Below are 11,694 nucleotides of genomic sequence, written 5' to 3'. Positions count from 1 at the left end.
AGTCTGAAGGTAGATTTTTCTCTTGATAAAGGAACAAAAAAAGTGAACATTTTGTTTGTAAATAGGTATCTAGTAACTAGTGGTAAACTTGAAATGGTAGAATTCTTTAAAGCCTAATTCTAGGTAGCCTTAGGAAAATGTATCTTAATTATTTTTGAACCTGTATTCACCTTGTTTTTTTCAAATATCTTAAGTTATATTTTCTTTTTCAGAGCTGCTTCTTATTTGGGGCTACTTTTTTTTTAATTGAGGTGTAATTCATAAAAGGGTATATGGTTTTGATGAGACTTTTTACAACTGTGGCTGGATGTCTTTCTTTAGTCTTCCAAGAAGGGCCATTTTACTTTTTTAGAGTTACTTTTTAAAGTCATGAGGTCAACAACTTGGACTACTATGCATGTAAGTGCTAATGCAAATTAAAGCCCAAGTTGACCTCCAGCAGCAGTTCATTCTATGTTGACAGTGAGAGAACACTTTGCCTGTTAGGATACTGTTACTCGTGGACTGAAATGCTGAAGAAACCCCTCCCCCTATTTTGTCTTTTGCAAAAATCAAGGTATATTCTAGGGTTTCCTGGTTGACCTCAACAGATAAACTGAGATGATAGTCTTAGTTCAGAAATGATCTGAATGTAGATTTACAGTCTACGTGTACAGCTGGCTAAGTGAGATCGCTTTCACAGTTCTGCATGTATCCCATCGGCTCCCCATTAGTCACTGAACTCTTAAAACTGGTATTGTAACATTATCACAATGTTTTGCGCCAATTTTATAAATTTTACAGTGCAATATGTGTTCCTTTTCTGAGGCAAACCAAAGGTATATTTCTCAAGGTTCTGCTGCTATCAGCAGCGTTGATGGAGGATTTTTTATACATTTGTAATAGATAGAAATAAACCAGAAGAAAAGAAGAAAAAAAAGTGGTGGTGGAAAAAGTGAACACTGCAAGAATACTCAAAAGGGCTGAGAGTTGCAAACACCAAGAATGGCTTTGCATAGTAAATGGAATAGAACAGCTCTGAACTATAGCTTATTTTTCCTGGTTTGGTCTGACAGAATGATTGAATGCTTTTGTACAAAAATCAGAGCCTTAAAAACAAGGATTTGGTAAGACTGTAAAATGGTGTGCCACTTTGGCAAAACAGTTTGGTGGTTGGTCAAAATGCAAAACATTGTTACTCTGTTACTCAACAATTCTACCCTTAGGAATATATCCTCAAACTACTGAAAATGTGCACCTATGAAACATGTACTTGAAGGTTTACGGCAGTGTGTTGCTAATAGTAAAAAAGTTAAAACAACTCAAATAGCTATCAAATACTGGAGAGAAATAAAATGTGGCTTATTCATACAATAGAATATTATTAAGACATAAAAATGAATGAGAAACTGACAGATTAAATGACTTTGGTGAACCTTCATAATTTCATTTGTAGATCTTTCCATTTCTAATTTATAAATACATTTGGGGTTATAAATTATAAATGTACTGTCTCCTGTCAACATTGTATACTTCTATTTGATGATTTCTGTGTCAAACATTATATGGAAATGTTTCCAAGTATTTTCTGTATTAACTGTGAATGAATAGAACAAAATAAATTGCCTGTGATGGGGAAAAAAAAAAACAACAAGGAGTCCAATATGGAGTCTAGGAGCTGGGCTGTTGGCTTCGATACCTTTTTTTGGTAAGAGAATAAAAAGTTCTTTGGCTCAGGGCAAATTCTTTTTCTTCCCAACATGTATTCTATTTAAGTAACCAAGACTGTAGACTCTTCCTATTCTCTTTCTAGTTCTGATGATCTGCCCAGTTATGTACACAAGGGCAAGAATAAAGAATTTTGTCTCGATTTTCACATTGTCCTGCCCCTCAATAAACTCTGTCTAAAACAAGAAAAAAAAAAAAGAAAGGGAATAACAGATACTGGAGAAGTTGTCAGAGAAAACAAGCATCATGCACTTTTTTTGTGCTTACATTTTTTCACTCTTATTTATTTTTAAAAATTCATTTTACACACTAACCACAGTTGTTCTCCCATCCCTCCTCCTGCTCCTTCCACAACTGCCCCTTACCCACCCCCAATCCACTCCTCCAGAAGGTTAAGGCCTCCCATAGGGAATCAACAAAGCCTGGTACATTCAGTTGAGGCAGTACCAAGCCCCACACCCTGCACCAAGGCTGAGCAAGGCATCACATCATAGGGAGTGGGCTCCAAAACGCCAGCTCATGCACCAGGAATAGATCCTGATCACATTGCCAGGGACCCTCAGACAAAGCTACACACTTGTTTCCCACATGCAGAGGGCCTTATTTGGTTTCATATGGGCTCCACAGCTGTCTGTCTAGAGTTCCCGAGTTCTCACAAGCTTGGTTCAATTACCTCTGTAGATTTCCCCATCATGATTCTGACCTCCCTGCTTGCTCATATAATACCTCCTCCCTCTCTTCAACTGCAGATCTTTGCATCTGCTTCCATCGGTTACTAAATGAAGGCTCTATGATGACAGTTAGGGTATTCACCAATCTGATTATAGGGGAAGGCCAGTTTAGGTACCACTTCCACTATTCCTAGTAGTCTAACCTGGGGTCATCCTTGTGGATGCCTAGGAATTTCCCTAGCACCAGGGTTCTCCCTAAGCCCATAATGGCTCCCTCTATCAAGATATCTCTTTCATTGCTCTCCCCCAGCTTGATCATCCAATTCCCTCATGGTCTCATCCCTCATCCTCTCCCCTCTACTGCTCCCTTGCCCTCAGGTTATCCAGGAGATCTCATCTATCTTCCCTTCCCAGGGCAATCCATGTGTCTCTCTTAGGGTCCTCCTTGTTACCTAACTTCTCTGGAACTGTGGGCTGTAGTCTGCTTACCCTTTGCTTTACATCTAGTATCCACTTATGAGTGAGTACACACCATCAGACACATGCACTTTGTGGGTTAGAAGGCAAATCGGGGAAAACACTGTAGAAAAGTACGGATGTTCCTCCAAATACTGAAAAGAGAGCTGTCTGTAACCCAGCCACACCACACCTGGGAGTTGACAGAAGCTTCTAATTCAGCACTCCATGAAACACCAACACTGCCATATGTGTTGCAGCAATATTCATGGTAATTATAGTGGTTTAAATGACAATGACTCCCATATGCCCAACTATTTCAATACTTAGTCCCCACTTAGTTGAACTGTTTGAGAAGATTTATGATGTAAGGCCTTGTTGGAGGAGGCATATCACTGTGATTGTTTTTTTCTACTCATTGCCAGTATCCTTTTTCTCCATCTTGTAGTTATGAATCAAGATGTGACTTCTCAAGTTTCCCTGACCTATGCTATCATGGACACTAACCTTATGAAACCACAAACCCAATGAAATGCTTCTCATTGTCAGGTGCTCTTGTCATGCTTTAAAACAGCAATAAAAAGTAGCAATGAGAGAAGCTGGCCTCAGAAATTGAGCTATTGCTTGCACTGTCCTGACCAGGCTGGCTTTTGAGGAACGTGAGAGACTTTAGAGCAGGAAGATGGTTAAGCACTGTAAACTGGGTTTAACTGGCTCTCCTAACGAGAATGTTAGAGCAGTAGTGCTGAAGCAGTGTGGAGTGCTGAGTTCAGGCTCCAGAGATTCAGGGGAATAATCTTAGCAACTTGGCTAGAGACCAATCTTACAATATTTTGGTAAAGAATATGCCTGCTTTCTGTTCTTTTCCTAGGAATTTATCTGAGGCTGAATTAAAAGCTAATGGACTGCTTCCCACATTGGAGAAAATTTCAAGATGGCATAATATTCATTCTGTTGCAATATGTGCAGATTCTGTGTGTGCCATAACTTCCAGATTTAGATAACTTCACACTTAGGGTTGTTGACTTCATCTTCCTATTTGTTGTTCACCATACCCTGGAACCTCCTATAAGTAAGACTGACTCGACCCCACCATATCTACAACTGCTCCTCCTCTCCTCATCACTAAATTCCAGCCTAGATCTCTAGCAGAAGCTTTTTACCCCATCAGAGGCCAGAAGAGCATCCAGAACCTACAAGACAAGACCAACACTCTGAAAAACAAGGAGAGGCTTTCTACTCCACCAGAAGCCAGGCTAGGATCCTGAACACCAGAGGAACTCCTGCCAGATCACAGCCCAATCTCATAGGCAGAACTCTAGCTCCAAAGTGGAGCAGCAGCCCCTGATAGACAACAGGCCAACTAGGCCATCAGAAATTCAGCCTCCAGAGGTGGGAATGGGGGGTGGGTTGGGGGGAGGGGGAAGGGGGCGAGAGTGGGAGAACAGGGGACTCTGTGGCTATTATATTGAACTAAATGATGTTGTAAAATAAATTTACAAAAAAAAAAAAAAAGAAATTCAGCCTCCAATGCAGGTGGAGACACTTTACCCAACCACATGCCACTGTAGTGAGAAAATCAGAGAGGAAACAGAAACCAAGGAAGAATGTACCCATCAAACAGTGACAAATTCTGCAATTGGCACTTAGACCTATAATAACTCCAAATCCAGATGCCTAAACACAAGTTCAATAACCTGAAAAACAACAACCAGAGCAATATGTCACCACCACAGCCTAACCATCCCACCACAGCAAGCCCTAAATACTCTAACACAGCTGAAGCATAGGAAAAAATGACCTTATACCCAACTTGTGATGATGATAGAGGTCCTTAAAAAGAGTTGAATAGATACCTTAAAGAAATCTAGAAAAAACAACCAAAAAATTGGAGAAAAATAATAAATCTCTTATAAAGAATGTAAAAAAAAACAGTTGATGGAAATGAATGAAACTTTTCAAGACTTTAAAATGGAAATAGAAGCAATAAAGAAAACACAAAATGACACAATTCTTGAAATGGGAAAGTGAACAGATAAGTGAACAGGAATTATAGATCCAAGCATCACCAACAGAATAAAAAATATAGAAGACAGAATCTCAGGCATTGGAGACATGACAGAAGAAATAGATACATCAAACAAAATTTTAAATCTAAAAACTTCTTGACACAAAACATCCATTAAATAAAAAAAATATGAAAAGATAAAACTTAAGAATCATAGGAAGAGAAGAAGAATATTCCAAGCTAAAAGGCCCAGAAATATTTTTTTTAGAAAATCATAGAACATTTTCCTAACCTAAAGAAGGACGTGCTTATAAATGTACAAGAAGCTTAGAGAACACAAAATAGATTGGATCAGAAAAAGTAAAACTCCTCTCCACATAATCATCAAAACACTAAACATGCAGAACAAAGAAAGAATATTAAAAGCTGTAAAGAAAAAGGCCAAATAACATATAGAGGCAGATCTACTAGAATTACACATGGCTTCTCAATGGAGAATCTCAAAGCCAGAGGAGTCTGGACAGATGTGCTGTAGACCAGAAATGCCAGCCTAGACTGCAATGCCCAACAAAGTTTTCAATCACCACTGATGCAGAAAACAAGATATCCCATGATAATGTCAAATTTAATCAGCATCTATCCACAAATCCAGCCCTACAGCAGGTATGAAACAAAAAGCTCCAACCTGAGGATAATTATATCTATGGAAACACAAGGAATAAATTAGCTTGAAAGACCATAACCCAAAGAAGAAACACACACACACACACACACACACACACACACACACACACACACACACAATAGCCATCAACAACTACAACCAAATAAAAGAAGTTAAAATCATTGTTAATTGATGTCTCTCAATGTCAATGGGCTTAATTCCCAATAAGAAGACACAGACTAACAGATTGAATGTGAAAACAAGACCCATCCTTCTGCTGTATACAAGAAACACACCACAACATAAAGACATATATTATCTCAGAACAAAGGTTTGCAAAAGTATTTTCTGAAAGACCCTAACCCTTCAGGCTTACACCTCCAAGCCCTAGGAAATAAGAAACTAAAAAAAAAATAGTTCCAAGGGCCACCTGACTCACTCATTACTCAACTTCCCCTGTAACAATGTAACAATGTAAAAAGCTTTCTGTTAAGAGATGTGCTCCCTGTCAGAATGGCTACGATCAAAAACACCAATGACAGCCAATGTTGGAGAGGATGTGGAGCAAAGGGAACACTCCTCCACTGTTGGTGGGAATGTAAACTTGTACAACCACTGTGGAAATCAGTATAGCAGTTTCTCAGAAAATTAGGAATCAAACTACCTCAAGACCCAGCCATCCCACTCTTGGGCATATACCCAAGGAATGCTGATTCATACCAAAAAGATACATGCTCAACTATGTTCATAGCAGCACTATTTGTAATAGCCAGAACCTGGAAACAACCTAGATGCCTGTCAACAGAAGAATGGATGAAAAAAAGTGGTACATATACACAATGGAGTACCACACAGCAGAGAAAAACAATGAAAGCATGAAATTTGCAGGCAAATGGATGGAACTAGAAAAAAATCATCCTGAGTGAGGTAACCCAAACCCAGAAAAACAGCCATGGTATGTAAGTGGATTCTAGATATAAAATAAAGAACAATCAGACCACAACTCATAGAACCATGGAGGCTATATATAATAGCATAGAGGTCCCTAGGACGACTGTGGCTTATAATAAATTTCAGTTTTATTCAATTATTGAAAAAAATAGCCAAATGAATGGAAACACATGAACTATGAACCAAAGGCTGAGGGGCCCCCAGCTGGATCAGGCCCTCTGAATAGGTGTGACAGCTGATTGGCTTGATCAGTTTGGGAGGCAACTAGGCAGTGGGACCAAGTCCTGTGCTCATTGCATGAGTTGGCTGTTTGAAACCTGGAGCTCATGCAGGGACACTTGGCTCAGTCTGGGAGGAAGGGACTAGACCTGCCTGGACTGAGTCTACCAGGTTGATCGCAGTCCTCAGGGGAGGATTTGCCCTGGAGGAGGTGGGAATGGGAGGTGGGCTGGGGGTAAGGGGAGGAGGTGGGAGTGGGGAGAATAGGGGAACAAGTGGCTGATATATAGAACTGAATGGTATTGTAAAATAAAATAAATAAAATTTTAAAAAAAGACATGGGCTCAACTGTGACTAGGATAGTTGCAAGTGTTCCAGGAAGGACCACTGTAACCTTTGTGTAAACTCCACTCCCGCCCTGACACCCACCGCTTGAGGTTTCAGGAAAAATGTACATGTGGATGTGACTGTACCCACTCTGTGATCAGACCATGATCTTGTGAAATGAAATTGTATGGGAATTGTAATCTGATGGATTTTGAGGGTTTTTCCTTTAAAAGCCCCCATGGGGATGCAGTAAGATGCAGCTGTTGCTCTTAGGAGCAGAGTTTGCCCTTCTGTACAGTTGCTTCAATAGAAACCTCTTGCTGTTGCATCAACTGGACTAGAGTCTGGGATCTTGGGGCACCCACTCAAGACCCTAAGCCTTTGGGGTCCAACATTTTCAAATCAAATTATTACAAGAAACAAGCTGGGCCCCAGACTTCCCTTCTGGACCAGAGGTGAGTGTCCTAACTTAGCCAGGACCCCATCCCTGGGCACCAGTCACTCCTGGGAAGACCTGCCCAACTTGTCCCCAGGTTCTGGCCACCGGGCAGGTTCCCTTCTAGCCTGACTGGGAAGGATCCCCTTCTCCAAGACCCTCAGTAGACTCTGCAATCTCCATGCCCTGCCCCCACGCCCATCCACAGGAGAACCGAGCCACTTCCTGAGACTTAGAGACAAGCCCCCAGCTCCCAGCCTGCCCTGGACTTCACTTCTGTACAAGAGCTCCCATCCTGCCCCAGACTTCCCTTCTGGACCAGAGAGAGAGCTCCCATCCTGCCCCGAACTTCCCTTCTGGACAAGAGCTCCCATCCTGCCCTGGAGTCCCCATTTGGACAAGAGAGAGAGACTTCCTGAATCTGTCAGCTCTGTCTGAACCAAGTGCGCTGATAAGACCAAGAAGGAACCACAAGGAGATGGGCAGACATCAAGGCAGAAGTACATACAACAAAATGAAGAGCAATACAGCATCACCAGAACCTAGCCCACTTCCAACATCTACACCTGAACATCAAAAATTGAAAGAAGCAGAAGAAAACAGCCTTATGAATAAGATCATGACGAAGGTAGACGCTTGTGTAGAGGAAAAGACAAAAAAATGGGAAGAGCACTATAAACAACTAGAGGAAAGGGCAAACAAATTAGAAGAAAACAATAAAGTCCTGGAAGAAAACAATAAAGTACTGAAAGAAAATCATGAAAAAGCAATGAAACAAATAAAGGAAATAGTCCAAGACCTGAAAAGGGAAATAGAAACAATGAAGAAGACACAAACAGAGGGAATGCTGGAAATAGAAAATCTGAGTAAATGATCGGGAACTTCAGATGCAAGTATAACCAACAGAATGCAAGAGATGGAAGAGAGGATCTCTGGCATTGAAGATAAAGTAGAAGAAATAGATTCATCAGTCAAAGAAAACACTAAAGCCAACAAAGTCATGAACCAAAATGTCCAAGAAATTTGGGACACCATGAAAAGACCAAACCTACGAATTATAGGGATATAAGAAGGAGAAGAATACCAACTCAATGGCACAGAAAATATATTCAACAAAATCATAGAAGAAAACTTCCCCAACTTAAAGAAGGAAATACCTATGAAGATACAAGAAGCCTATAGAACACCAAACAGACTAGACCCCCCAAAAAAGTCCCCTTGATACATAATAATTAAACAACTAAATGTACAGAATAAAGAAAGACTATTAAGAGCAGCAAAGGAAAAAGGCCAAGTGACCTATAAAGGCAAACACATCAGAATAACACCCAATTTCTTAATGGAGACTTTGAAAGCCAGAAGGACCTGGACAGATGTAATGCAGACACTAAGAGACCATGGATGTCAGCCCAGACTAATATACCCAGCAAAACTTTCAATCATCATAGACGGAATGAACAAGACATTCCAAGACAAAGCCAGATTTAAACAATACTTATCCACAAACCCAGCCATACAAAAAGCACTACAAGGAAAATTTCAACCGAAGAAAGTCAGATACACCCTTGAAAACACAGGCAATAGATAAAGCCACAGCAATAAACCCCAAAAAAGAGAAGTACACACACACTACCACCAAAAATAACAGGGATGAACAATCACTGGTCATTAATATCCCTTAATATCAAGGGGCTTAATTCACCTATAAAAAGACATAGGCTTACAGAATGGATACGAAAGCAGGACCCATCTTTCTATTGCATACAAGAAACACATCTCAAATTCAAAGACAGGCACTACCTAAGAATAAAAGGCTGGGAAAAGACTTTCCAATCAAACAGTCTTAACAAACAAGTGGGTGTAGCCATCCTGATATCCAATAAAATAGATTTAAAACTAAAATCAATCAAAAGTGATGAAGAAGGGCATTACATACTCATCACAGGAAAGATCCACCAAGATGAAGTTTCAATTCTGAACATTTATGCCCCAAACACAAGGGCACCCACATATGTAAAAGAAACATTACTAAAGCTTAAACCACATATAAAACCCCACACATTAATAGTGGGAGATCTCAACACCCCACTTTCACCACTGGACAGATCTCCCAAATCGAAACTTAACAGAGAAATAAAGGACTTAACAGAAGTCATGACCCAAATGGACATAATAGATATCTACAGAACATTCCTAACAAAAAAGAATATACCTTCTTCTCAGCACCCCATGGAACTTTCTCTAAAATCGACCACATACTCAGCCACAAAGCAAATCTCAAAAGATACAAAACAATTGGAATAACCTCCTGTGTTCTATCAGACCACCATGGTTTAAAGTTAGATTTCAACAATAACAAAAACTACAGAAAACCTATAATCTCATGGAAACTGAATAATGCTCAACTGAATCACCAATGGGTTAAGGAATAAATAAAGAAAGAAATTAAAGACTTCCTAGAGATGAATGAAAATGAAGACACCACATACCCAAACTTATGGGACACTATTAAAGCAGTGCTAAGAGGGAAATTCATAGCACTAAATGCCCACATAAAGAAGTTGAAGAAATCTCACACTAGTGACTTAACAGCACACCTGAAAGCCCTAGAACAAGAAGAAGCAAAGTTTCCCAGGAAGAATAGACACCAGGAAATTATGTAAGTGAGATCAATGTGTCTTGTTTTTATGCCAACAGAATAAAGTTCATATAACTAGATCTCTATACTACAGCTTGATATCTGGAATGGTGAAATGTTCAAGGGTTCTTATCTCATTCTGGATTGTTTTAGCTATACTGAGATTTTTATTTTTCCCTGTAAAGATGAATTTTATTCTTTCATTTTCTGTGAAGAATTGTGCTAAAATTTTGATAGAGATTGCAATGGACCTGTAGATTACTTTTGGTAGGATGGTCATTTTCTCTATTGTAATCCTATCTATCCATGAGCATGGAACATCTTTTTTATCTTCTGATATCTTCTCCATTGTCCTTCTTCAATATTTTAAAGGTTTTATTACACAAGTATTTCACTTCCTTGGTTAGAGTTACACAAAATATCTTTGAGGCAATTGTGAAAAGTTTTTTTTTCCCCAGTTATTTCTCAGTAAATTTGTATACAGAAATTCTATGGCGTTTTATGTCCTCTTTTAACTTTCTACTTCACTGAAAGGGTTATTCAAATGTAAAAGTTTCCTGGTGGAAATTTTTGGATCTTCTATATATAAAATCATATTATCTGCACATAAAGACACGTTGACATCTTTCTTTCCTATTTTTATCCCCTTGATCTCCTTCAGTTGTCATATTATTCTAGGTAAGATTTCAAGAACTTTTATTTAATAGATATGGAAAGAGCCTTGCTTCTAATTTTAGTGGAAATGATCTCAATGTCTTTCTACATAGCTTGACGTTGGCTGTGAGCTTATTGTTAATCAAATTTATTATATTGATATAAGTCTTTTTATATCCCTAATCTGTCTAGGACATTTATGAAGGAATGTTGCATTTTGTCAAAGCCCTTCTCCAGCTGATGAAGTGATCCTTGTAGTTCACTTGCCTTTCAGTCTGTTTACATGGTAGATTATGTTCATCAATTTATGTATGTTGAACTATTCTTGCATTTCTGACATGAAATCTGCTTGGTCATCATTGATGATATTTTGATGAGTTCTTAGATTTAGTTTGCAAGTGTAGTATAGAGAATTTCTGAATCTATGTTCATAAGGAAATTTTGTCTGAAGTTGGTGATTTTCATTATTTGTTGCATCTTTATTTATTTATTTATTTATTTATTTATTTATTTTTTAAATTACACTCATGATATTAATCACATTTGTGGTATTCATAGATTACATTCTCAGTATTCATTCAAATATATATATATATATATATACATATATATATATATATATATATATAATTTTAAATGTCAAATGTCATTTATTGAAGAAGGTAGGAGATCTTAAATACAGGCTTACAGCACAATGGGAGGACCCCAGATGGCAGAAGTTCACTACTGATGTTTTACAATCTTGCATCTAAGCTGTTAATGCCCATTTCAGGATACACAGACAAGGAACTTCCCTTAAGCATTCAGGAGGGTGGAACCTGGCAGGGAATTAGCATTGGGAGGATATCAAGGTCAAGGTCCACAAGCAAGGCAACAGTTACCCAAAACAGGGGCCAGGGCCCTGCAGGTCCCCCTTTTACTAAAAAATGAGCTTCTGACTTGGGTTGCGTGGGATGTCAGCAG

At 38.9% G+C, this 11,694-nt stretch overlaps 1 protein-coding gene across 1 annotated transcript in view; it reads left to right on the top strand.

The window, feature by feature from the left end:
* Positions 1–11,694, top strand: part of LOC143273128 (3-beta-hydroxysteroid sulfotransferase-like) — a 291,023-nt gene that overhangs the window by 74,559 nt on the left and 204,770 nt on the right. The window lies entirely within an intron of this gene.

The sequence above is a fragment of the Peromyscus maniculatus genome, chromosome 1, assembly GCF_049852395.1.
Source record: "Peromyscus maniculatus bairdii isolate BWxNUB_F1_BW_parent chromosome 1, HU_Pman_BW_mat_3.1, whole genome shotgun sequence".
NCBI classification, from domain to species: Eukaryota; Metazoa; Chordata; class Mammalia; order Rodentia; family Cricetidae; genus Peromyscus; species Peromyscus maniculatus.
Note: the sequence above shows the minus strand (reverse complement) of the source record. Positions and strands in the feature narration are given on the sequence as shown.